The following is a 24,216-nucleotide window of genomic DNA, read 5'->3' as shown; positions in this document are numbered from 1 at the left end:
CAAAAACAAGTTGCCTACCATGCACTAATAATTTTAAGAGGCATGGTATCTGATCATGGTTTTAGAACAAAATTTTGATTGCCTAATTTAATCTTTTTCTTTTTTAAGATTTTATTTATTTATTTGACAGAGATCACACATAGGCAGAGAGGCAGGCAAAGAGACAGGGGGAAGCAGGCTCCCTGCCGAGCAGAGAGCCTGATGCGGGGCTCGATCCCAGGACCCTGGGACCATGACCTAAGCCAAAGGCAGAGGCTTTAATTCACTGAGCCACCCAGGCACCCCTTAATAGTTTAATAAATGAGTATATACTGTGTTCATGTGTGCTTAATGTACATGAAAGTGCACAGACATATATCTAGACATAGATAAACATATGCAGTTCTGGATATGTTTGAGTGTAAATATAAATTTGACAATTTGTTATAAGACCATTTGTTTCAGAAGGAACATTTCTGATTCCTAAGAGTTTGCAAATTAAATAAATACATTAGGCTGTCAAAGCAAGTTTACTTTCTAAAGAAATGACAGACTTGATTAGTAAGTATGCCCTTTATCTGTAAGGTTCTTATTTGTCTACCATTTCACAGCAAGCAATTCTGATGAATGGCACAATTAACCTTTCCATTATTAAAACAATTAATTCCAAAAATTAAAGACATGACAAGGACAAAATATTAATGCATAAATTATTAGGCTCAAAAAATATAATTATTAATCCATGTACAGTAATTGTGACAAAAACAATGAACAAATAGGATGCTAAAATCTGATAGATAGATAGATATATAAATATAATCTTTTTGTTTGCTTCTCACTTCTTTTGCATACCAAGGGATGATTATTTTATGTTCCACATGAGGTTTAAAAGAAAATTAGTATCAGCTAAGTACTGTAAACATCTAAGATATGACAATAAAGAATTAATACTTATTATCTAGTAAATATAAAGATATATACATACAAAAAGTACTTTTCAAAATAACCATCTTGAGAATATATACAAATGATGTTATGCTGGTATTTGCCAAAAATTTAATTTTTTTTTAAGTTGCCTCTTACACTACATTAAAACTATAGGGACACAAAAAAGTTAGGAGAAACAGACCACCTCTTATTTGGAATCAGAATATTCAAGCTAAATTCACAACTCTACCTTTAATGGTCATACAAAATTAATTTCCTTGAACTTCTGATTCAAGAGAGCAAAATAATACTTCTAAACACTCTTCTCATCTGTTTTGTAATAAGTAGATACATATTAGAAAGCACTTTAAATGTTTCAGTATTATACAAATGTTAAATACAATTATTATTTTATTAAAAATAGTTTCAGGAAAATATTTAATTCTGCACTGTCCAAAACAGTATTGATATGTAGTGGACACTTGGAATGTGACTTGCTCAGCAACTTAAGAATCGAACTTTTGACTTTAATTTTATTTCATTTAAATTTAAATATTCTCATCTATTGAACATATTCTTTACACAGAAGTTACACAGAAGGCATTCATCAGTTTTGAGCCTCTGATTGGGCAGTAATAACTATTAGGCCTGATCACTGTGTGTTTAGGAGGTATGCATTCACCAATGTCCTATTCAACTCCATTTGTGATCCTTTTGTACCTACAAGAAACTTGGACCAAGAGAATTTTTGGAACTTCCCAAGTCTGTTGGTCATGATAGCGCTGGTGTCAGTGAACTTTTACTTCATATTCATTTGTATGTGAAATGCATTCTGAGGTTTGAGAAGCTTAATAAAGATCATCTGCAGAAACTGTATTTGATCTAGGAGTCATTGTATAGTTCGACCTAATGCAAGAGAAAAAAATATTTGCCATAGTAGTATTCAAATGCTATGTCAAGACAAATTTTGATATTTTTCAAAATGATACAGTATTTTTGCAATGTCAGCACTTGTTGATTTATTTGGTTAAAGGAAAACAGAATGAAAAAGTATTTTTTTTTAATATGTGGTTGGAAACATAATAAGCTGTAAAATGACTATGACCAGGTAAAGAGTTAAGGTATTGCTGGTACATTTTTCCAGATAGATGAGACTTAGATAGCCAGATGACAGACAGATAATTGTTTCACTGATTCTCTGAGAGGATATTTTATGTTGCGTGTAGAATAGTCTACATGCACAGAGTCAGATGATGAAAATACCTGAAGATTTAACTTGGCATTCTGTGCTAGTTACGTAGTAGGCCCTCCACACATTTGTATTGACTCAAATCATTATTTCTCTTTTGGGAAGATTTTCAAGTTTCTCTGTTTATTATTATTATTATTATTGTAGCAGATGTATAAAATATACAAGTCAAATAATCAAGTACACCAAGGACACCTAAATTAATAGAGTATTCAAGTCACCATGAATTATATATGCAAATGACAATATTTTGTTTCAGACAGAAATTATTACTTTACTTCTAATGTCCTATTCCGATGTGTGATCAAAACAATTATTATTCCTTCTTTTAATTTGGGTAAAGTTTGGGGGAAGGGGCAAACAGGAACAGGTGGACTATGTGGTTCCTGGGGGTTTATGCTCAATGAAGTGGCTCAAACATGAAAAACTGATCTGCCTGACTTGATGGAACTGTAGGCTGAAAAAGAATGTTTGTTATTTCCTTTTAAGCAGGACAATTTAGCAATACATTTGAAAAAAGCCTAAGAATGAATGAGTCTTATCATAGTTTTCTCCAAAAATTAAGTGAAGGGGCACTTGGGTGGCTCAGTGGGTTAAGCATCTGCCTTTGGCTCAGGTTGTGATCTCAGGGTCCTAGGATTGAGCCCCATGTCGGGCTCTTTGCTCATCAGAGAGCTGCCTCCCCCGCCCCCCGCCTACTTGTGATCACTCTCTCTGTCAAATAAATAAATAAAATCTTTAAAATATTAAATTAAATTAAATGAAGTTTTAAAATAAAAAGAAAACTCACATTTCTATTTATAAAAAACATTATTTCTTCAACACACAGTTAAAGTTCTATTTAGATTAAGGCTTTATTTTTAGCTCTATGGTGATTTAGAAATAAGATTAAATCACCAGAAACCATCAAAAGTATCCTCTTATCATAATGATTCCTATCTGCTTCCATGCAGTGCAACTTTATCAAGTATCATTATTTATCCATATAAAAAAGAAGCATAATTCCATAATGAAACTTTGAAAGTTTTTCACAAATCAGTCATATGAAAACTCCTAGCCCTTTTTTTTTTTTTTTTTTTAGGAAATGATATTAATTATACCAAAAATACAACTCTGACTTCTCATGGTGCCTTCAATGAAAAAGTGAAGTAAAGTTTGCAGAATACAACTGCGTTTCCTCTACACTACACATTATATTATTCAAGGTAAAACTTCAGAGAAAATCAATGCAATGTATGGAGAGACTAAAAGATTTTTAGGAATTGGGTTATGACGTTTTGGAAGCTTGCCAAGTCTAAACTCTGCAGGGCAGGCTGGAAGGCTGGAGACCCAAGGAAGAGGTAATGTTACAGTTCAAGTTCAAAGGTAGTGGCCTGTTTGAATTCCTTCTTCTGGAAAGATCAGTCTTTTCCTATTAAGGCTTTCAATTGAAGAATCAAGCCCACCCACATTACGGAGTATAATCTGCTTTACTTGGAGTAAACTGATTTAAATGTTAATTTCATTTTAAAAAATATCTTCACAGAAACATCTGGAATAGTATATGATGAACTATCTGGGTACCATGGCCCAGCTACACAGAAACATAAAATTAACCATCACGAATACAGAGCATATAAATCTAAATAAAGAAGAAATTTGGTGAGCACTTTAAATTACTTTTGAAAATGCATGCCTTTTGGTTTAAAAAACAGTGTAAAGTTACTGAGTTACAATCAATTCATTATTTTCTCAAGCACCAGAAGATTTTACTAAAACCTTCATAATCTTCCCTTACATTCAGCATGGTTTTTGACATGTTAACTAAATGACAAATAAATAAATAAATAAATAAATAATAAAATAAACATTCCCAGCATCATTCCTACTTTTTCTATTTAATTTAATATGGCTAAATCCCAGGATAATTTCCCAAACTCACTCTACTCACTAAGCTTGTCATAGTTGATCAAATTTTGATACACCATGTTTATAGTCAAAAGAAATGATAAGTATTATCAACCTGAGATTGTTCTAACCACAGTTTAATACTACCTATCTCAAACATTATCCAATTGTTTTGTACATTTTCTTAGTATTGGCCTCACATCCTGGTTCTAATATTGCATCATCTATTTGCACAAAGGAAATGTCAATCATATATATTTATCCATAAGATTTAGTTTTGCAAATATGAAAACACACACTAAAGATTATCAAGAAGAATGTAGCTGATTTACAGGTAATAGTTGAGAAGTATGACATGGTTAGCATTCTACAAATATGTAATCTTGTTATATTGTGAAATGTTATAATATTATGCCCTTTTCTAAAATACAGTTTACTAGAGCATGGCAGGAGGAAGGCAAGAGTCCAAAAACTGGAACAGGCAATTATACAATGTAAGTTATTTTTCTCATTTTTAAAATAATTTCTTTGACTTCTAATCCAATCTTTATCATAATATGTCATGCCTAACACCCCTATGGACATAGAAAATTTAAAAATCATGCTTTACTGTATCCATCTATTTTAATTGTTTTCCCCAGATAGTTTTAAATTTTAATTCATATGATTTTTCTAACTGTTAAGTGAAGTGAATTGAAGTTTATTTTCTATATTTTTTTCTTTGTAACTTCTTAAACTTTTCTTTGTATAACAGCATTAGTAAATGTTATATAGTTGAAATTGTTTCCATGTTTACTCTAGTTATTACATGTCATTCTAAATTGTTTGGAATTTTCAGACAGGATTTGAAGGAATTATTTGTCTTAACTTTATGCAAACATATGTTGTATATAGATATAGGATTTCCTTCTTCCACTTTTCAAATTGAAATACTTGGGCATCACAAACTCTAAAATGTCATTTGCAATAACAGGCTTTAAAATATTCTCTTGTACTAAAGTGGTCATATCTGTAAATCAATTAATTCAAAAAGGAAGTTTTGTGGAACCTAATTCTGTTTTGCTAAAATTTGTAAAGTTTTTTCTCAAAGTTTCAAATGTGATTTTTCCTTAAAAAGTAGCTGAGCTTAATATTTGAATTATGTTGTCCTGATTTTCTCATACTTTAGATCAATTTCTATTTCATCCCAGAAAAAAATCTTGATGTTGTTATATATAAGGGAATTGGTTGAATATATTATAATGGCCTTGATATCCATGTTGTTAATAGACCAAATTATTTCTAATTACTGAATTTGTTTTTAATAAAATTAGGTTCTACCTATATCTTAGATGCTGACTTACACATTTAGTCATTAATCAATATAATCAATCAATATTTATAGAATGATAGATTATATATTATAGGTACTTATAGAAAGAATTGAGGATTAGAAAAATACTGAAATTTATTCATTTATTCTCTCATTAATAATATAATAAAATTATAATAAAATACATATTAAACATTCATAATAAAATACATATTAAACATTCATTATATGTCAATAGGCCACACACTCAGAACATTCAGCTGAAAAATCCTGGGCCTATTCTCAAAGACCCAGGAAAAGTCCCTGGAGAAATTTCAAAAAGTCCTAAGAATCAAAGAGCAGAAAAGTAAAAGGTAAACAGTAAAAGTAAAATTAAAAACAAAGTGAAGTTGTTAGAAACATTTTAGTTAAGCTAAGTATCAAAAAACTATATAGAACCCTATTATATAATCCAACCTAATACCTAAATAATATTCTAAAAAAGATAAGGGAAGCTGTAGCAATTTTCTCCTCACTTTTACTATGTTCAAACTTAGTGTGTCTAAAACTTTATTATAAGGTTTCTTCTTACAAATATATAATACAACATGGTAAGTTATAGTTCCCATCTTGCTGCCTTTTTTTTTTTTTTTTTTTGCAACTATTGGCAGAGTGTTATGTTCTATTTTGCTTGTTTTTGAATACTTTTCCTGAACTTCTCTGTTTATTGACATGGTGAAGTGTTGTTCTATTACTAACTTGATTACACTGGAAACTGCATTTCTCGTAATTTCCTTCTTTGTATGATTCCAAGTCTAAGAAGGATGAAAAGTAAAGTTGCAAGCAACTTGCAAAGCAGAAATAATGTAGCAGCCATTACCTCTGAAGCTTCTTGCTGGTTAGAGGCAATAAGACACAGAAGTACCAGCAGATACTAGTACATCTTCAGTGTTTCCTGCTCTATACCCAGTTCTCCTTCTTAAATTGGTCCCTACAGACCAATAGCAAATAGAGGCTCACCATTCCCAGAGTTTAGTAATGAACTCAAGGAGCTGGTAGCCGGGAAGGCCAGCAACCCTCCCTAGACTTGCTGGAGCTTTTTCCAATTCTACTGTGCTTTGTGAAGAAGCAAAGAAAACACTAATAAAAGGACAAAGAAAATAGCTAAATTCCTCTAGGGCCTTATTAAAACTGGAAAGAAAAATCCTTCATAAGATTATTAACCAAAAGTTTAGGGCAAGTAGCTGAGAAATGCAAACCAGAATGCAGGGCCTATTTGAGTTAGAAAGTACCTGAATGAGAAGACCAGATTTGAGTTTATTATGAGCCTGAAGCCAAGGAGTCACAGTACAATCCTACTAAAGCAGAGAATACACCAAAGGATTAGTTAGATACAGCTCACTAAGATCAGCTTTTACTTTTCCAAGGGAATAAATATCTTATTTTTAATGGAGCAAAGTTATTAATTAGAGACATAAGATTTACGAATTTGAGAATTCTGTCTTAATTATGGGTAAGTTACCAGCTACAGCCACCAGCAGCTGAATTAAAATAGTGCAACCACTCACACGGAGAGAAAGGCAGAAGTAGTTGAAAGGTTTTAGGAGCCTTCTGATGACTGGACATATTTTTTTCACATCAATTCTATATCTCTGAAGGGCAGAAAGTTTAGAAAGGGTGACTAAAACAGTGCCTAGATTTTGTGCACAAGTCTTTACGATGCTCAAAAACCTAGTGTGCCAGAGTACAACAAGCAGAAGCACATAGAAGATAACAACAAAGGAGTAGAATTTGGGGTGGAGAATTTTACATTTTGCCTAGTTTGCATTTAATTTACCATGCACATATATAATTTTCACATTGAAAGGAAAATAATGACAAATCCCTTTATTGGGATTTACTTAATTATTTTTAATTGAAAACAAGTTTTACATAACACTTAATGACTCAGTTTAATAAATCCTTCTTAAGTGTATACTATGCTCTATACACTACCTTAGATCACAGGAATTTTATAAAATTAAAAAATCAAAATACTTATTTTGTTAAAAATAACCACTCTTATATCTATGTGCCAAACTCACTTCACCAGATGAGAAATCAACTTTACTGATTTACATCCCATAGTTCATAGTTTCTAAAATAAATATTCAAGAGTTATAGAAGTAATTTATGTTATACACAATGGCCAAAAATAGGAGAGCTATCAGTTGTCATATCTATTTCATCAAGCTTGGGACTATTGGTAAAATCTCACTACAGAAAATTAAATACTGGCCATAATTCTTCAGTCTCCTATAATAATCCTATGCATTCATACCCTTGGAATAATTCCATGGTGGCTGAAGTATATCTATTTGTCCATAAACTCTCGGCATGGCCATAAAAATTTATTTGCCCAATGGGCTACTAGCAGACAGGATATGATAGATGTCTTGGAGTATGAATTTATGACTGATCCTGTCTATTTGTTCTTCTATCATTACAGTAAGAAGACTTCCTAGCCTGCTTATATATCCAGGGAAGATGAGAGATGTGGACCTAATATGTAGCTATAGCCAACTCCAGGTATATATAGCCTGAATAAGTCAACTCACTACCATCCCAAATATGTATGAGTAACTAAGTATGTCACCGAATGCGAGGTTGCTTAAACAGCATTGCTGTGGCAATGTTTGAATGAAGAAAATAAGTCCACATACACATACACACACAAACATAAAACACATGGCACTGGTAAAGTGACTAGAAACTATTAAACTGTTATAAAAGATTAAGGGATTGATTTTTAAAAAGGCCTAATGGAGAAGGATGGAAAAACAGTGACACATATTGTGTAGTGGCAAAATATTTAGTTAAACAGTCACCTGAGATCATCAGGAAGAAAAAAAGTATATCTGATGAATCTGCTGACTTGAAAGAGGATATTTCAAAACTAGCTGCATTTGAGAAGATATTACAAGAAAAAGATAAAATTAGAAACAAACTGATTGGTGTACAAATATTTATCTAATAACTTGTAGAACGGGATAATGAAAGAGTTTTGCACCAAACTAAAGCTGTATTCATTGTCCAAACAATCCAAAATCCTTACCAGCAGCAGGGTGTGGTAGTCCTGTGTTGTGTGTGTGTGTGAGAGAGAGATCTGATAGTTGAAATGTGATACCCCATCTGTGCTCATGCATTTTCTGATTGACCTTAGAAAAAGTATTTATCTATACCTGTTTTCTCATTTAGCAGAGAACACATAGGGTTGTTTTGATGTATCAAATGGAATAATGCAAATAAAATTTTAAAAATTGCATGACATGTAATAAGCACTAGATAAATGTTTTTTACATAATAACTATTATTATTAGTCACCGTATTATAATAAAAATTTGAATACTGGCAGACAGATTTTTGTGTAATATATTTACTATACAAATTCCATCCCATCTAGATTCTCATAATACAATAAAAAATAAATGGGCGTGACATATTTAGATAGATACTGAACACACTAGAAAAAGGACAACATTAGCTATACAATCACATTTGTTCCAATAAATGTCATCCATATTAAAGTTACAACATTTTTTTATACTCAGTCCTAATATGAACCTAACACAATGCTCATCACTATAGGCTCCATAAACAGTCTGTCACTTACGTGGTCTTTAACTCTGGGAACATAGTTGTACGTACAAAACAGAACAAAAATTCTCTGAATTCTTTTACTGTTTAAAGAATCGTGTTGTTAAAAATAAAATCATATAAATTATTAACTTTTTGCCTTCTGGCCCTTTGAGTTTTTCACATCAATTTTCTTTTTCGTAAACCAAAATACTTTTTTTCTCTTGCTTGAATGTTGCGACAGAAAAGTATATTCCTTATCTTTATGAGTTTACTCCAAGTTTATAATATCTAACCTTACTTGTACTTTACTCCTTCTAAGACCATCCCAGATGTACTTTCTCCAGCTTAGTCATACAAGCACCTTTGCTGTCAACAGATGGTATCAATTAACTTGCTATTAAGTTCACTCTTTCCCACTGACTTACAAATTTACCAATCTAAAGACCTGTTTTTAGCCTTTATTTGACACAGCTAACTTTGACTTTCTTCTCAAAACTCTCCCTGATATCTTCCCTAGCTACAGTCTTTAATTTTGTCTCCAGGATCTCAATGTGCATTCTTTTGCATGTTGTCTTCCTTTTTTCTTTTGCTGTTCTTCATTCTTTCAAGTTTTACCCATTAGACATTTTTCTGAAGGTTTGTTTTGGGTTCTTAAGACTTTTTTACTTTCTATTGATACCTAAATAGTTTCAACTCACTTCTGTACAGTGACAAATTCCGTATCTTTATCTTCCATCCTGATCTCTTGTGCTACATACCTAGATTCCCTGCTACTCAGAGGACTATCTTAAAATTCACTTTGTCTCCAGTTCAGATTGTTTCCTTTGAAACTTCTTTTTGTCTATAGTATCACTGGTAACTTTTATTACTGTCCTTTTGATTTTCAAACCTAGAAGCATTTATATTACCTATAGTCTGCCTATCTACATCTAAACAGTAGGATAGGCTCACTGATAAACTTTGAGCAGAGATTTGACTGAAAAAGGGAGGAAGCAATGCTGACATCTGTGGGTAAAGCATTTCAGCCAGAGAAAGAGAAGAAGAAAAACAAAGAATCTTAGTCATTAGTGAGCTTCTTGTGTTTAAGGAATAACAAAAAGTCAGAGGGAAGAAGCAACAACAGAGAGATCATTAAAAAAAGAGAAAATAAAATCTACAGAAAACTTCCAATTTTTTATACTTGTCTATTTTCTGCCTGAGGCTGAGTAACAGAATGGCTGCAAATGGGCATATATTTGCATAATCACTTTCCTTTTATTTGTGCCTTTCTTCCCAGATGACTTAGAATGCCTTTGTTAAAAGAAAAGAAAAAAAAAGTCTCATACTATGTCTTTATTACAGTAACCCTGTAAACAATAGTATGTTAATACTGAAGAATGTATGTTTTTCCAGTCTTCAGATACAAACCAAATGTAGAATTGAGACTTTCTGAAGTTGAGTATGGCAGTGCCGAAGTGTGTGACATGATCTACATGAAAAATTAATAGGTAAAATTACTCCTCATGAACTACCACTTCTCTGAAAGTGAATGAAAGAAACCTATTTAAAATGGAGTCAGAAGGCCAGAGGGGAAGCTTGTAGACCCCAACCAGAAGAGACAGTACCTTGCATTCCCAACAGGTAGAACCCTACCTTACTCCTCCAACAGGAAGAATTTTTCCATGCCCTGCAACAAGCTTAGCCAATAAGAAAATACCACAACTTAGCCAATGAGAAACTATCACTACCCTGGGTTCTATCTTTCTTCTGATGGACTTATGTTCAAAGCAGCCCCTCCCAACTTCTTTATATCTATAAGAAATTAACACTCCCATTTGATCTTTGGACTTGACTCTGGTTTGCCATAGCTTGCATGTCCCAAATTGCAATTCCTCTTCTATTCCTGAAAAACCCTATTTTGCTGGTAAAATGATTGGCTATTTTGCTTTTCAGTCCAAGAAACACTTGGTGTCAGAGAATTGGGATCTAGAGAAAAACCCCAGCAACTCCGAGGCTGGTGAACAAACAGGTACCAGTACACACTGAGCCTACTGAACTTACTACTTTCTCATTGACCCTGGAGTTTGAGGTAATTTTATCCTGCATTTGAGCTCCAACCCCTTTTCATTTTGAGTTCTCCCATCTTTATCCAGGATCTATTTAAAGACTGTCCTTTCTGTTTTTTGAAGGCTCAGTCCTTTCTAGTGAGTACTCATTTGGTTTTCAGAACCTCCAATTTTGCATAGTGGGATCCCAAACCTCTAAATGCTTTCATTAGAGTCCCACTTCAGGAACTCTGGTCAGTTTTTTGAAAACTATGTTCCCTCCTCAAGCACATTTTTAATTAAATGGACCAAAATGGCGAAAGAAAATCTGGAACTTCTATGGCCATTATGGGGAATTTGCAATCTCTGAAACTTCTTTTCCTCAAGACTAACTTACAAAGCTACAGCTCCAAAATTAAAACAAACAAAAAACAGAATGGGATACCTATTTAATTGGCATACAGAAGCCTCCAAAAGGTTCCAAACTTTCAAAATGGTTTCATTGAAAGATTCCTTGCAAAGCGATAATGGAAAATTAAAGAGATAAAAGGTACTTAAAACTAAAAACTGTAGGACTCCTGTATAAGACTGGGGAACTCCCATTTTTTCCCCCTGTCCTACTTGATTTGAATACTCATTCCAGTAATCCTTTGTCTGAATTGCCTTTACACTCTGAAAAGACTATTGTTATCTTTCAAAGTAAGTCAACCCCAGGCTTCAGGCAATCCTCAGGTGTCTTTCTCTCCTTGGTCAAAGGCCAAACTGAAAGCCATACTTAAAGAATTTTTTTAACCCAGGGAGAATCCTCAAAAGTTTTAGTAAATATATTATCTCCTGAGCCCAGTCAAAAGAGGGAAATAAAATTGCACATTTTCCCTTTCTTTCCAAATCCAGACCAATTGGTTATTGATCTTTTCTCTCTCAGGGATTGCTATTGCCTTCTTGTCACATTTTACAAATTTGGCTTGGCTTTCTGCCTGCATGGGACTTGCAGGTTATTGATTCTTTCTTTGGCTATCTTTGGGAGTGACTCTAGATCCTATGAAGTTAATCTTTTGCACCCTCTTGAGGATGTCTCTTGGGTGCATGGTGTTGTTTAAGGCTGCCAAAAATATTAATAGTTTCTCCTGACTGAAACCTTTTAAGACATTTTAAAAGAATTCAGTAGAGTTACAATCAGTAATTCAGCCAAATTGTTATATGATATTCAGAGCCTAATAGGATTTCTTTTAGGCCTTCTCTCTAAGCTAAATGGACACAGAGGGAAAGAAAGACATTCTAATATAGATAATGTGTCAGTACTTTGATATTAGTTAGATGGCAACCCAGTATTTTGAGGAATTAAAAATAGCTGTCTTTGTTTTCCAAATAAAGTCTTTTTGTGACCAGTGGTGTGGCTCCACATACAATTCAAAGTCCACCAATCCTTTTTACGAATCCCAAAACCTCCCTTATTCCTCTCAAATGGCTTACAAATATTGATTTTAGGGAAGCCAAATCTTGGAGAAACTTGCTTCCCCTCCCACCCCCTCTGCCTTTAAGACAGAAATTTTACCTTGGGTCCTGCTCCAGAACTCTCCTCCAGACTATCTCTTTGATATGCAAATTGCAAGGAGGTAATTCTTATCAGAAGCAGGAATAAAGAAAGAAATGTCATCTGAATAGATCCGATTTCTTTTGTAACTAGTGAGTTGTGCATTATCCCATCTGATTCATTGCAGTAATTTAAAATGGAAGCTATAAGGTCTCTGCATCAGTATGTTCCTGTGTGTGTTTTGTAGCTATGTGATACTTTCTACTTCTGGATGCTATTGCCAAAATTAATTTGTAAAAGAGCTCTATTTAATTGGCTTAAAGAAAAATGCTTATATAAATTAAAGTCTCAGAAATATAATAGAAACCTAATCCAAGTGAATTTCAGGTTTCCATGATCTTAAGAAGAGGGTTAGTTGTTTGTCATCTCATGAAATTCTCATGACTAATCTAGACATAATGACTAAGTACAAGTGAAGTAAACTGACTTAAAAGATTTTAAGTAAACTTTCAACAATAGTTATGCCTACTGAAGTAGCTCCCCCAAATATTTTTGGTAACTTAAAACCATTTACTTTACTAAGTAAATTAGAAGATGGATACTCATTATGTATCTAGATTATTTTCAAATAGATAATATACTGGAATATTAATTACTGAACATAGGTTTTTCTACTTTGGGCTTTTTATAACAGAGAAACTAAATGATATTTGGATGTCTTAAAACTACATTGAAAAATGGAAAAAACAAATTATGAAATTTACCAATCTAAAGAATTCTGGTACAACAGATTGTTTACAGTTGCTTTATTCTGTTTTCATTAGAAATTAAGGTATCTAAGAGATAAAAATTCTAATAAATGGAATTGGGAAGAGGAAGATGGCAGAGTTGGAGAATCCTAAGCTCACCTTGCCCCATGGACACACCCAGATAACAGCTCCATTGGTGCAACTAAGAAAACAAAGACTGACAGAAAGACTTTCCAGTTAATTGTGGAGAAGAGGCTGTAACAAAAAGGGTAGGAAAGACACATAAGTTGTTGGGAACCAAATTCCCAGAAAGACTAACTGCATGGGAAACCTGAACTGAGAAGACCAGTCCTTGTAACACCTGGCCTTGAAAAATCAGTGGGGCTTAACTTTATGAATTTATACAACCACTGAGCCCTAACTCTGGATAATTTAAAAATCAGTGGGCTTAATTCTGGGAGATCTAGAGGGCTATAGGAAACTGAGTCTGTGGCCTTCTAGATAAACAAGCCTGCTGAGATATTGCATAGAAGCAACAGCCTGCAACAGCACCTTGGGTACAGGTAATGATTTATCTGTTAATCTCAGAATGTGTCCTGAGAAGTAGGAGTCTTTAGGAAACTTCTCCAAGAACAAAATAGCTAGTGGGAATCACTTGGGTGGCTTAGTCAGCTAAGTATCTGACTTCACCTCAGGTAATGATCCCATGGTTCTGGGATCCAGCCCCACATCAGGCTCCCCATTCAGTAGGGAGTCTGTTTGTCCCTCTCTCCCTACCCCTGCTCATGCTCTCTCTTTCCCAAATAAATAAATAAAATATTAAAAAAAAAAAAAAAGTTGGTGAGTACCATTCATCTAGTCCCACCCCCCTGTAATAGTCTGACACTCTTAGGAACCAGCACACCCTCTACCTATCCTGCTAACAGTGTGCAGTCTCCCCACAGTGCTCTCCCATAGAGAGAGAGAATGCTCTTAGGTTGTCCCATCCAACCTGCCCCCACTGAACAAACATCCGTCCAAAGCAGTTCTTACCTTATCACTTCCTGCAAGCAGCCCTGACAAGAACCAGCACCACTCTAATGTGATTCTTGCCCTGAGAAGGAAGGAAGGATAACCACACACACTAGTATGACTGCAACCCCAGAAGATGAACTCAAGGCAGGCATCTAGTCTGACTGTCAGCCTCACCCACCAACAAAAGCCTCTTGAAAGACAAGAAAATGAGAGTTCACTGCAGTTCAGCATCTGTATCCCTGGCAGACAAGTTGAGGGAAGGTGTTTGGTTTGACCACTGACACCACTCAACTACAAGCCTATGACAGCACAATAGTAGCTTCTTTATGGTACAGGAACCAAACCAGTGCAGTGCACCCTCAACAGGCAAAGTGGGCCAACACAGTCAACTGGACTGAAGACAAATAAGGCTTGGCCACAATAGTAGGGTCCACACAACACATATAGGAGAAACCCCTAAAGTGCCTGGTTGTGGTGAACAGAGAACATTGTTCTACAAGCCACCAGGCGATCTCTTCTTCATAAGGCCACTGCTTTCAAGAGCAAGAAATGTAGCTAACTTTCCAAATACACAGAAACAAACACAGATAATTGGGCAAAATGAGGAAACATAGGAACATGTCCCAGATGAATGAACAGGACCAAACCAGAGCAAAAGAGCTAAATGAAATGGAGATAAACACTATGCCTGGGGAAAAAAAAAATTTAAAGTAATGGTCTTAAAAAATTCAAAGTAATACTAGAATAAAGAAAAGTGGAGGATCTCAGTCAGACCTTCAAGAAAAAAAGATAGAAAATAGGTAAAAGAACTAATCAGAGATGAAGAATTCTATAAGAAAAATTAAAAATACACCTGGGGGAAACAACAGCAGATTAGAGGAGGAAAAAAAAAATAAGAAAGAAAGGATCAGTGACCTAAAAGAAAAAGTAATAGAAAGCAACCAAGCTGAATAGAAAAGAATTGTAAAAGAAAAAAATTGTAAAAAATGAGAACACGTTAAAGGGACTCAGCGACATCATCAAGCATAATATAATTTGGACTAGAGGAATACCAGAAGGAAAAGAGAAAAGGGGAGAAGAAAACTTATTTGAGGAAATATTAGCTGAAAATTTCCCTAATTTGGGGAAGAAAAGAGACATCCAGATACATGAGGTACAGAGAATCCCAACAAAATCAACCCTTGTCTGATATAAGTGTTGCTACTCCCGCTTTCTTTTCCACACCAAGAAGAAGGTCCTGGTGAGGAAGACCCTAGAAGTTATGACACACAAGACACATAATAATTAAAATGGCAAAGTGGTGATAAAGAGAGAGTACTGATAAAGTTACACACAAGGGAAATGTCATAAGACTATCATCTGACTTTTCAGCAGAAATTTTACAGGCCAGAAGAGAGTGGCATGGAATATTCAAAGTACTGAAAGGAGAGAAGCTTCAACAAAGAATATTCTATCCAGCAAGGCTGTCATTCAGAATAGAAGGAGAGATAATGAGTTTCACACACACAAAAAAAAAAAAAAAAAAAAAAAAAAAAAAGTTAAAGCAGTTCATCACAGTTAAACTAGTCTTAGGAGAAACATTAAAAGAAATTCTTCAAATGGAAAGAAAAGGCCATAATCAGGAGTAAGAAAATTGTGAAAGGAAAAAATTTCACAGGTAAATGCAAACATAATAAAAATAATAAATTAATTATTTATAAAACAGTATGAAGGTTAAAGCACAAAAGCAGTAAAATCAATTATATCTATAAAATCACTCAAGAGATTAACAAAATAAAAGGATGTACAGTATGATATCATATACATAAAATGTATGGTGGGGGAGTAAAAATTTAGTGTTTTTAGAATGGACTCAAACAAACTTATGCAACCACCCCCTTACTATCAACTACTATATACATAAGATGTTATATGTGAACCTAATGATAACCCCATGTAAGAGATCTTTCACAGATACACACATACATAAAGAAAGGAATCCAAGCATACATATCAAACCACAAAGGAAGATAGCAAGAGAGGCTAAAGGAACAGAGAAGAATTACAAAAACTGAAAAACAAGTAACACAATGACAATAAGTACATACGTATCAATAATTATTTTAAATAGACTAAATGCTCCAATCAAAACACACAACGTGACTGAATGGATTAAAAAAATAAACAAATAAACAAAAAAGACCACTCTATATGCTATCTACAAGACTCACTGCAGACCTAAAGACACATAGTGTTTTAAAGTGAAGGGTGGAAAAGCATTTATAATGCAAATGAAGGTGGAAAGAAACCTGCAGGTGCTTGGGTGGCTCAGTCAGTTAAGTGTCTGCGTTTAGCTCAGGTCATGATCCTGGGGTCCTGGGATGGAGTCCTGTATCAGGCTCCCTAGTAGCAGGGAGTCTGCTTTTCCCTCTACTCCTTTCCCCTGCTCATGATATCAATCTATTACTCTCTCTCTTGGATAAATAAATAAAAAAGTGAAGAGAAGAGAAGAGGAGAGAGCAGAAGAGACAAGAAATGAAATGAAACCCAGAGGAGAAATACATATATATTTCAGACCAAATAGACTTTAAAACAAAGACTGTAATGAGACAAAGGATACTACATAATAATGAAGGGAACAATCCAACAGGAGGATGTAACAATTGTAAAAATTTAGGCATCCACCATCACAACACCTAAGTACATAAAACAACTATTGACAAAGATAAAGAAGAAATTGAGAGTGGTACAATAGCATCAGACTTTAGCATCTCACTTATATCAATGACAGATCATCCAGATAGAAAATTAACAAGGAAACAGTGGCTTTACATGACATGTTAAGACAAATGAATCTAAGAGATATATGCAGAACATTCCACCCTAAAACAGGAGAATAAAAATTCTTTCCAAGTGTACATGAAAAATTATCCAGAAAAGATCACATAAAAGGCCACAAAATAAGTTCCAATAAATTCAAAAGGACTGAAATCCTACCAGGCATCTTTTCTAACTACAGTGGTGTGAAACTAGAAATCAATCACAAGAAAAAATCTGAAAAAACTGACAAATACATGGAGGCTAAATAATGTGCTATTAAACAATGAGTGGGTCAGCCAGAAAATCAAAAATGATATTTAAAAAATATGCAGATGAATGAAATTGAAAACACAATGGTCCAAATTTGTGATGCAGCAAAAAGCTGTAGTAAGAGGGAAGTTTACAATATAGCCCTACCTCAAGAGGTTAGAGAAATCAAACAAATGACCTAACTTGATACCTAAGCAAGTTAGAAAAAGAAGAACAAAGCTGATAGAAAAAACAGAATAATAAAGATTAGGGCAGAAATAAATGAAACAGAGACTAAAAACCCAATAAAACAGATCAATGAAGCCAGGATTGGTTTCCTTGTAAAGATCAAAAAAATTTATAAAACTTTAGCCAGATTCATCAAAAACAAAAAAGAGGGAAAAAAAGAGAGTGAGAAAGAGATACAGAACTCAAATAAATAAAATCAGAAATGAAGGACCAGAAATAATAACTAATAACACAGAAATACAAAAGATTATAAGAATATTATGAAAAATTATATGCCAACAAATTGGACAACCCTGAAGAAATGAATAAGTTCCTATAAACATATGACCTCCCAAAACTGAATCAGGAAGAAATAGAAAATCTGAACAAAATGAGAACTAGCAATGAAACTGAATTAGTAATCACAAACTCTCAACAAACAGAAGTCCAGGACTGGATAGCGTCACAGGTTAATTACACCAAAAATTTAAGGAGAGTTAATATCTATTCTTCTCAAATTATTCTAAAAAATAGAAAAGGAAAGCAAGTTCCAAATACATTTTATGAGGCCAGCATTACCCTGAAACCAAAGCCAAATAAAGACACTGCAAAAAAAAAAAAAAAAAAAAAAAAGAGAGAGAGAGAGAGAGAGAAAATTATAAGGCAATATCTTTGATGAAAATGGATGCAAAAATCCTCAAGAAAATATTGTCAAACCAAATTAAACAATACATTTAAAAAATCTTTCAAAACCATCAAGTGGGATTTATTCCCAAATGCAAGGATGGTTTAATATTTCCAAATTGATCAATGTGATACATCACATCAACAAGAGAAAGGATAAAAACTGTATGATCATTTCAATAAATGTAGAAAAAGCACTGGACAAAGAGCATACATTTATGATAAAAACCCTCAACAAGGTAGGTTTAGAGGTAACATACCTCAACATAATAAAAACCTTATTTGAAAAACCCACAGCTGACATCATATGCCATGGGGAAAACTGAGAGCTTTACCTTTAAGATCAGGAGCAAGACAAACATGTCCACTCTCACCACTTTTATTCTACTTTGTACTGAAAGTCCTGCATGCAGCAATAAGACAAGAAAAAGAAATGAAAAGCATCTACACTGGTAAAGAAAAAGTTAAAGCATCAGAATTTGCAGATGGCATAATACTACATATGGAAAACCCTTAAGTTTTCACCAAAAACTAGTAGAAGTGATAAATGAATTCAGTAAAGTCATAGGACTCAAAATTAAAATACAGATATCTGATACATATCTATATACTAATAATAAAATAGCGGAAAGAAAAATAAAGACTATCCCATTTATAACTACAAATAATAACTACTAGAAAAAATAATCCTAAAATTTGTAAGGAATCACAAAAGACCCAAAATAGTCAAAGCAATCTTAGAAAAGAATAAAGCTGGAGGGAATCATACTCCCAGATTTCAAGATATACTACAAAGCTGTAGTAATCAAAACAGTATGGTACTAGACACAAAGACACACGTATCAACATAAAAGAACAGGAGAGTCCAGAAATAAATCCACACTTGTATCATCTATTAATTTATCATCTTATGTTCATATTTATGTAATCCATTAATATTGCCTCTAAAGGAGGCAAGAATACATAATGGGGAAAAATACAAGTCTCTGCAAAAAATGATACTGGAAAAACTGAACAGCTACATGCAAAAGAATTGAACCAGACTACTTTCTTAAACCACACACACACACACACACACACACACACACATCTTGAAGCAGATTAAAGACCTAAATGTGGAACCTGAAACCATAAAACTCCTAAAAGAAAACAACATAGGCAGTAATTTCTTTGACACCAGCTGTAGGAATATTTTCTAAATATGTCTCCTCAGGCAAGGGGGAAAAAAGAAAAATTAAACTATCAGAACTACAGCAAAATAAAAAGCTTTTCCACAGTGAAGGAAACCATCAACAAAACAAAAAGGCAACCTACTGAGTAGGAGATAATTGCAAATGATATATCAGATAAGGTTTAATATCTAAAATATATAAACAGCTTATATAACTTAGCACCAAAACAAAGAATGCAACTTAAAAAAGTGGGCAGAGGACCCAAATAGCGATTTTTCCAAAAAAGATATACAGATGTCTTTGGAAAAATGGCCAAACATATGAAGTGATGCTCAACATCACCAATCATCAGGAAAATGCAAGTTAAAACCACAATGATATATCCTTTTATACCTCTCAGAATGACTAAAATGAAAAATACAAGAAATAATAAGTATTGGTGAGAATGTGGAGTAAAAAGAAACTCCATGCACTGTTGATGGGAATGCAAACTGGTGTAGCCACTGAAGAAAACAGTATGAAAGTACTTCAAAAAATTATTTCTCACTAATTCCACTATTTACTCATAGAAAATGAAAACAGTAATTCAAAAAGACAAATGCACCCCCATGTTTATTACAACATTATTTACAATAGCCAAAATATGGAAGTAACCCAAGTGTCCACTGAAAGATGAATGGATAAGGAAGTACATATAATGAACTACTACTCAGCTGTAAAAAAGAATGAAACCTTCCATTTGCAACAACATGGATGTGCCTAGAGGATATAATACTAAGTGAAATAAGTGATTCAGAGAAAGACAAATACCATAGGATTTCACTCGTTAACTGAGCAAAAATAGAAAAAAAAAAAAAAAGAGAGAGAGAGAGAGAGAAACAAAAAACAGACTTTTAAATACAGAGAACAAACTGGTGATTGCCAGAAGGGAGGTATATGGAGGAGTCAAATAAAGGGAATTAAGAGTACAATTACCTTGATAAGCACTGATAAATGTATAGAATTGTTCAATCATTATATTGTATACCTGAAACTAATATAATATTGTATGTTAATTATATTTAATTTTAAAAAGAGTTCTAAAAATTATAATTAAGATTACTAGAAATAATATGGACAATATCTCCAAATGAAAGTGAAGTAGGGTGTTTTCAGTAAAAGAGGGTATGAAAAATGGAGATACATTTTTTTGCTGAGGGAAAAGAAAGTAATTTTGTCCTAAAGTGAGGCTGGTTGTTTAAAAAGGAAAAAGAAAAAAAGGGGGAGGGGGACAAAATCTGAATGTAATAAAGAAGTTTATAGAAGGTTTATAGAAGGAAAGGAATCTTGGGAAAGGAATTTTATGCATGTTCAAAGTAAATGAATTTAAATTTTTTTTAAATATCAATGTTGCACTTGTGTAATAATAAGCATTATCTTTCATCTGCTGAAATGATGAGTCTTTTAAATTATTCATTTGATCAAAAGAAAACAAGAAACAAAACAAAACAAGCCCCAAAGGTTCTCTTTAGCTTTTAAGTGATATTTTTAGTGAAATTTTTATTAATTTTTATTTTTTATAAACATATATTTTTATCCCCAGGGGTACAGGTCTATGAATCACCAGGTTTAGTTAAGTGATATTTTAATCAAAATAATTTTCTGTGTTTGCTATCTTTATTAGGTGCTTGATTACTTAAATCTAGTACTCTTGATATTAAAAGAGCTAAATTTCACTCAGAATTATGTAATCCTCTATATTTTCCTGTGGAGTCTTTGCTGTCACTATGGTTAAATGCGTAACTAAGTATTGTATCACTATGAACTATGATCCTATTTAACCAAGCATTTTAAAACTTTTTTATATTTTTGACAAACTTTCCCAAATGAAATTCCAAATGAAATCTTCTTTGACCATGAACTAGCTTTGAGATTTCCAAAGGGTCTCTGTGACATCTTAGAAAACAGGTTCTCTTTCCTTACTAAAAGGGAGATGTTAAACTAATTAGGATAATTTTATATGTTAAGTTACATGGGAAGCATTGTCAAATAAGAAGTAATACCAAGCCTTCTTTATTCATATTTCTGTAGATATATGCTATAAGTGCTCTAGAAATTCTTAGAAATCTGATATGTCCCAGAATAATGTTATCAGTCATAATTCTCATTATTATCTTAAAGTGTTGCATGTTACAGAAACAACCAAATTTCTTTGTCAATTCCATTATAATGAATCTCATCAGATCTTTAACAATGAGCATCTTTAAGTAGTATTTTCTCAGATAATTATTGTTTTAATCTGATGCTATTACAAAAGTGTTCCTGCAAAAGTATTTGATATTCAAGGAGAGTCATGGAAAAGACTTTTGGGAACTTTAATATCATAAAAACTTAACTGGATAAGAATTTTCAGAACTAGCGGAAAAAGTGGATTCAAGCATATCAAATATTACACAGGACTGAATGAACTAAGGAGGCTGATTATAATTTTTATGACCCTTAATGTGAAACACTGCAGGTTCCTTGATGCTTTGTTTCTGTCTTTGGGTTTTTTGTTTTTGTTTTTGTTTTTTCAGATTTTTTTCAGATTTAAGGAAACGCCTTCCTTAAGCTGTCTATGACTTAACAGTAATTTGATAAAGTATACCCTTATAAATGAAGATGAAAATATTACTTTTTCTCCCTGATCCCCTCCAAAATACTTTTGAGTATTCTTTTCATAGCAGTATAGTGAGTTATTTGCATAAATTCAGTAGTAATCTGCTCTCCTTGTAAAAGGACACAATTGGCAACACTGGCAATATTACCAAGGCTTTGACTGAAAAGGTATTGGAAATAAATCTGATGACCAATCTCTGGCTGGGCTTCCTGGCCTCAGAAGCTTTGAGAGTTCATCCTGAGACTTCTTATGAAAGTTCTAGCAAAGCAGTCTTTTTTTTTTTTAAAGATTTTATTTATTTATTTGACAGACAGAGATCACAAGTAGGCAGAGAGGCAGGCAGAGAGAAGGGGGAAGCAGGCTCGCCACCGAGCAGACAGCCCAATGTGGGGCTCGATCCCAAAACCCTGAGATCATGATCTGAGCTGAAGGCAGAGGCTTAACCCACTGAGCCACCAAGGTGTCCCGCAAAACAGTCTTAAAAAGAGTTCACATGGTCAATAACTATTCTTTCTATCCTTATGTAAATCACCAGCTCAAGTTTAATACACACAAATTAGTTTTAAAGTTATTATCTTTGGGAAAAAAATGGATAAAAGTATAAAGAGAAAAATTATGCACTTTAGTTCATGCAAGATTTTAATCCTATTAAATTTTCTTTGAGATTGTGTTATATACCTATAAACTGGACTGGATCCTGAATTCTAGTTTCCTCAAATATCTTTCTATGACTTTCCAAATTAACATTTCCAGTTTTCTCCCACCCTTCTGATTTGGAATCACTGTGAACAAAGATTGTCCTTGAATCTCCTTGGAAGGGGCTATACCAGGTCCTCCTCAATTCCGAGATGGCAGCCAGACCTCAGGACTTGAGCCTTGAGTATTTATCTCGATAGCTGAAGAAAGCTATAGCTGACATATGGTCCTATGCAGATGTTGGTGACCTCTGAATCAAATTGATGAGGAAGAAAAGTAGCTGACATTGAGGTAGACTGCTTCCTCTCAAAACAATGGATTAAGACTTCCTACCTTAACTAAACATGAAACTCTCTTCTTCTTTCTTTCCTTTACTCTAGCATTGGCATAGAAAGATAATGTTATCATTTGTATCTCCCAGGAAATTGCTTAGAGGGGTAACTTTTCTGTTTGATCTACCACCAGAAACTCCAATCTGTTTATGATGTTGGAGATAGGTAGTCCTACCTATAACCCATTTCTCCTGTGATCTACTCCCCTGAACTCAGGGAAATATAAATGGGCTAACTCTTCATGGCAAGGCTTTCAGAAAAGACCCTTCTAGGATGAGCTTGTAACTCACAGAATGTCATCCCAATTCCTCTGATCTCTGGTTTGAAAAGGCCAATCAGGAAATTCCAGATAATAGATCAATAACCAGACCTTACCTGGAATCTCTGTGATCCACCTGGTTTCATTTTTGTCTGCAATGAATGGTATTTTTTAAAAAGATTTTATTTATTTATTTGACAGAGAGAGAGCACAAGCAGGGGAAGCAGGAGAGGGAGAGGGAGAACCAGGCTTCCTGTTGAACAAGGAGCCAGAGCAGGGCTCCATTCCAGGACCCTGGGATCATGACCCAAACGGAAGGCAGAACATTTAACCCACTTAGCCACCCAGATGCCAAACAGATGCCCCAGTGAATGGTATTTTCAATGAGCATATGAATGTTTAAAATGCTGTTGAGGGCCGCCTGTGTGGCTCAGGTCATGATCTCAGGTCCTAGGATTGAGCCCCCCATCAGGCTCTCTGCTCAGCGGGGAGCCTGCTTCCCCTCTCTCTCTGCCTGCCTCTTTGCCTACTTGTGATCTCTCTCTCTCTCTCCCTCTCTCTCTGTCAAATAAATAAAATCTTTAAAAGAAAAAATAAAATGCTGTTGAATTGGAGGTTAATACTTAATTGGTATGTTCAACTGTCCTTGTTAAGATCCATAATAAATTCAAAAGCCTCTTACTGGTCTGCCCTATGAAACCTCCATAATGGCCTTAAATGGAAACTTTCAGGAGGCATACATGAATCCAGACTTGCCTCCATAGGGAGAGACTTTCTCTCCTTCGTGAGAATAATTGTCAATGAATGCATGATCAGAAATATCTCCCAAACATTAGAAGAGGTTGTCAATTCCATAACCAAAGCAGTAACAATTCAACAATAATCAC

Source organism: Mustela lutreola, chromosome 5, assembly GCF_030435805.1.
Source record: "Mustela lutreola isolate mMusLut2 chromosome 5, mMusLut2.pri, whole genome shotgun sequence".
Classification (NCBI taxonomy): domain Eukaryota; kingdom Metazoa; phylum Chordata; class Mammalia; order Carnivora; family Mustelidae; genus Mustela; species Mustela lutreola.
This window is presented reverse-complemented; position numbering follows the sequence as displayed.